The sequence below is a fragment of the Fragaria vesca genome, linkage group LG2 (genome assembly GCF_000184155.1).
Source record: "Fragaria vesca subsp. vesca linkage group LG2, FraVesHawaii_1.0, whole genome shotgun sequence".
In the NCBI taxonomy this organism is placed as follows: domain Eukaryota; kingdom Viridiplantae; phylum Streptophyta; class Magnoliopsida; order Rosales; family Rosaceae; genus Fragaria; species Fragaria vesca.
Window position 1 is genome coordinate 1521861 of NC_020492.1, and position 5612 is coordinate 1527472.

Sequence of the window (5612 nt, forward strand, 5' to 3'; positions counted from 1 at the left end):
ACTCAAAATCGATCAACTCATAACAATATTATATATCAACGTCATCACAAAATCATCATTAACTCATCATATCATCAACAACTTCATACCATCAACACAGTAATATAAATTAATTAACATATATATATATATATCTACTACTTATTAACAACAACTTCATATATATTATCAAATCATCAACCAAATCGATCAACACATATATATACATCCAACGTACTCAAAATCTATCAATTCAATCGCACTCAAAATCGATCAACTCAAACTTAAAACTCAAAATCAACATATATACACATGTACGTACCTATATATAGCTCCACAAACTAATTATGGACAGATTTCAACAACACCCAAACTTTTTCTCCCGTTTTTTCTTCCCAGATGAGCTGCTATCCAGATCTGCAAATATAAAAAACTTTAGCCGACGAAATTAAATTTCGTCGGCCTGTTTTTTTATTTTCGTTGGCTAAAGCTTTTCTTCTGGTAGTGTTCCTTTATATATAGGATGCCTTCTTGGCACTCTGAAAGTATAGAATGGAACAGAATATGGAAGGATTGAATATGTAGATTCAATCATTTATCAAATTAAAAGTAACAGACACAAGAACACAAGATTTGTTAACAACAGTGTAAACCTCCCTCGAGGAAACGTCACTGCGAGACTTTTAAAGTAGTCCACACTAAATCAAATCCACTATAGAGTAAGAATGATTACAGATCTATCAAGTAGTGATATTTAACACTATCACTTTACTAGTATTCCAAACTAACTTGACCTTACAACTGATAACCCTATTCTAACTCTCCTTGAATCTGATACGGATATGAAGGACTGAACACGCCTTCTTTTCTTTTCAACTTCACTGATCTCAATCACTTATGCAAATGAATAATGAAGATTATATCAAACATATGAGAGAAATAGCATGAACACAATATCAACTCATAAGCAATGTATCAAAGCTTTTTTCTATTCTCCAAATCTCTACCTTTTCAGTTTCTCAAAAACCTATTTATAGAGAAGAGACTTCTCCCCCTCAGTTAATGCACATCAACACATATTGATTTGTTTAAGAGAATCACAACAATATGTCAACTATCACTTTGTTTTGATATGGAAAATATATCAATAAACTAATCTGCTATAATTTGGGAAAACACAATTTTTCCAATTTAAACCAAAGTCATTTTAGGCAGATAAGATATTTTCCAAAACAAATGCATCAGAGTTTAAAACAAATCAATCATAGACAAAGATATCTTTTATTTGAGAAACTCATTTAATGCAGCATGTAATCACATAGAATATAATTAGAAAATCATGAATGCTATATATAGTGAATTATCTTGATTGAGATCAGATCCGTGAATCTTCAATCATTGACAAATTCTTTATCACTTTGATTTTGCTATCTTCAATGCAATATCATGTCAAAAGAACACACAAGATAAATATAAATCTTGATATCACAATCTGATAGTAAATGAAGGAATTTCTAATCACTTTAGAACTTCTTTCCTTACTTATTAGCAAAGCAAAATATAGAGAATTTAAATCCAATATTAATACTAATCAAATTAGAATTAATAAGGAAGATCAATCAGATATTCATGCACATAAAACCTAATCACAATAGGTTTCCTTATTTTCCCACACATACAAGTCCTAATCAAAGTAAGACTTATTTCCAACGTAACAAGCTAGGTATATAAGATAATTCTAATCCAACTAAATCCGAATTAGTGATAGAAATTATCATATCCAACTAGGGAACACATGAATCATGTACATGCACGGCATCCTAGCATTTTGTATAAGAATGCCAACATAAATATATACTAACACACTCCATTCTGCCATAATTACGAGTGACTGCTCGATTTCAATTCCTTTCGTAAATCGAGACCATCGAAAGAAAGTGCATCAAAAGAAAAAAAAAGAAGCTAATTTATAGAAAATTTCTATTGAAAGCGAAAGACAGAGAGACCAATTAACAATATCCTAGCTGCTTATTCGGTAAGACCAAGAGTCCGAACACTTCATTTCCTACATTAATTTTGATTTATATATAATGGCCGCTTAGTTTTTTTTTTCTTTTCTTTTGAATCAAAGGAGCCAACTCTTTATTGAATATAAAAGATTAATGCATAGAGGTTTCAACTTCAACTGCAGCTTGAAGGAAAGAAGGAACTGAGAACTAGAGAACTAGCATAGACAGCTAACCAATGAGCAACAGCATTACCCATTCCTGCTGATATGGTTGATTTTCCAGCAACGTTGCACTTCAAATATGCATCGCAAGTCATCATATATTGGACCCAAAACAGAGGTGTTGAAGGAATAACTCGAGATCAGTTGCCTGCGCACCTCTTGCGCATCAATTTCCAGAATAACTTGACTAAAATCATGTTTCACAGCAAAATCAACTGCATGCCTGCAAGCTAACACCTCTGCATGTTCCGCTGAAAGTAATCCATCTAGTGGACAAGCTCCTCCAGCAGCCATCACCCCAAACTCATTCCGAAAAGCAAATCCAATGCCCCCCTTTCTAGTGATGTGGTTATAAGCCCGCCCAATTGCCGCTTACCTCTGCATTCCATCTAGTGTGAATGTGGGATAAAAATTATCGGAGCTTCATTTTAATAATAATGGTTGCTTAGCAATTTTTTATTTTTTTTTAAAAAAATTAGTAAAACTAGCTGTCAGTTCATTGATAATTTAATGACACTACGGGGTGTATTCAATTTAGATTTTAAATGATTATGTCTGATTTTTTATAATCTGTGGATTCTCGTTAATTATGCATAATTTATAGATTTTTTTATGGAAGAGCCTTTACGGCCAATTTCATTAATCAAAAGCCAGAATGACGCGGATACATGTCTTTCCTTGGCAAGCGTTAGGGCAAGTTAAGGACTTGGCATGCTAGTACCATTCATTATTACAAATCCTGTTCACTTATACGGTTTTGAGTACCACAACTGCAATTTGATGTCTTTTTTCTGAAGAAAAAGACTGTACTCTCACTTTCACAGTAATCATATATCGTTGCTACTACCACTGTCAGTTCCATGTTGATGTTGTCACTGTTATTTACCCTGCTACTGCCTATGTCATTTCCCTGTTAATGTTGTTGCTGTTATTTACCTGCTACTGCTTCTGCTATTTATTTACCTGCTACTGCCTTTTTCATTTCTCCGCTAATGTTGTCACTGTTATTTACCTACTATTGCCTTCTGTGTTATTATCTGCTACTGTCCTCTGCATTACTACTTGTTACTACCTCTACTGTTACTTAATTACCTGCTACTGCATCTACTGTTACTTACCTGTTACTGTCTCTGCTGTTCCTTGCTACTGCTACATAACAAGACATTTTAAAGAGTATCAAAACCAAACTGAACAACTCTCATTCATCTTCTCTTACACTTCTCCTTTCTAGATCAGCATCACAATCAAACCGATTTTAGCTTCTAGGCTCATGGTTAGAGAGGAATTAGAAAAGAGAGAAGCCAGATCTGATATTTTCTCTCTCCTCCATGGCTGGTCTTTTCGAACCCTATGCATCTCATCTCCATTACTATTGTACTCACCAACCTTCAGCGAGCCTCGTCAGACCTCCAATTCGTCCAACGACGACCAAAATTAGCCAGAAGCGTCGACACTGTGATGACTCAGATCTATAGTTCTGGGTTTATGACTAAGATACAAAGCGATAGGAGAGGATAAAGCCTTCTCAGCCTTAGACGACGCCTTATTAGAGTGTCGATGAGTCTCATGGCGGTGGTGGCCACGATCAGCCTTGTCTTCTTTGTTGGTTGCTGGTTTTCAGGTTATCTCATTGGCTTGGGGAAGAGAAGAGAGAAGAGAGAGATTAGAGAGAGAGAGAGAGAGAAGCTTTTATTGCTACAGTGGCAATCTTCGTAAATATTTCAATAACTAGTGCATTTTTGTCAATTTGCATTAAAATTCGGAGTCCAGCTGACATCACTTGGTTTTTGGGCTTGGACTCATGTCTTTATTTGTCTAAATTTTTTAAAATGTGGTTTTTGTGTGTTTTGCTACTGTTTGTGGTAATGAGATGTCATTCTCTCTTAAATGTATACATAAGAAAAGATGTCGATTGATTTGTTTTATATGAGGCCACATTTCATTTTTTTTGTCACCGCGCTGAAAGGGAGGTGCATGCAATAGCCCAAAAACCTTGAAGAAGAGAATGGATCAGGTAGAACCTCTTGTGTTGTCAGATCGATACCTCAGCTTCCTTCGGTACCTAGGCGAGTAGTCATGATGCTTGAATTCAAATTTTCAATTTTGGCTAGGTCATAGTCAATACATAATTATTTTTTTTTATCACATATTACAACTTTATGAGTCGAACTCACAACTTGCCACTTATTAAGAGAAGACTATGTCGTTGGACCAAATGGTTATGGGCAGTCAATACACAGTTGCAAACTAAATTAAAAGCGTGTGTACATGATTAATTTAAGATTGATAAACACAACATATTGGCTGGCTTTAGAATTTGTTTGAAATGAAACAAGCAGCTGCCTTCTGCAAAGTCAATTTACTATTTGGAAGCGCTAGTCTTGGTGCACATCTTCTGATAAAGACGCCAAAAATTTCCTGAGCTGCCTGTTATACATGAATGGTCGCTCCATTTGAACAAGGTGACCTGCCTTTTCTATAAGATCCACTGATGCGTTGTTGCCTAATTGCCTTCCAATTATCACATGCAATTCAAACCATAAACAATCGGAGAGCTACGAAAACCATATATATAATATGTGCACGTTATCATTTCCAACAACTCAGAATTTTAAAGTAATCAGTTAATCACGAATAATCAAAATCAAAATATATATAATATGTGCACCAAAAAGATCCCGATTGCATGCTATCAAAAAATTTGATGAATTGACCCGTTAATTGTTTTGTATAATTGTATATATTGGAATCAAGGTTAATGAAGTGTTGTGAATGAGGTAATGAATGAATTGAAGAAATTGAAATTTGGGTAGTGTTAGAGGGCCTTAATAAGGCCTAAGATTTATGGCCTTAATCCTATTTGGCATAACATGTCACATAGTTACATCATTAATTTAATAAATTATGTCATTTCACTCTTAAGTAAAAATACAATCTTAACTTTAATAAATGGATGCTACATGCTAATATGGAATATTTTCTTACCCTTTTAATATGGATGCGTATATATTTAGTTAATTTATTAATAATAATGACCAAGTTAATAATCTTACCAAATTAGACTTTTATACCATAAATCAATTTCGTAAATTTTTTAAAATTTTCTTCTATCTTTGTGAATCGAAATTTAGTTCCATTTTATTATTTTATTTTTGCAAATTATGATTTTTATATATAAGCCATATTCTTTATCAAATATTTAAAATAAAATAAAAATAGAAAAATCTCTATCGATTTTCTTTTAGATGATTACGTGTGTGTATACATATATACTTTATTTTGGACAAATATACATAAATGTTAAAAAAAAAAAAATTATGGACAAAATTGTTTTTTCTTGGACAAATTATATATGTATACACTACCAGAAGAAAGACATTAGCCGACGAAAAAAAAAAACCAA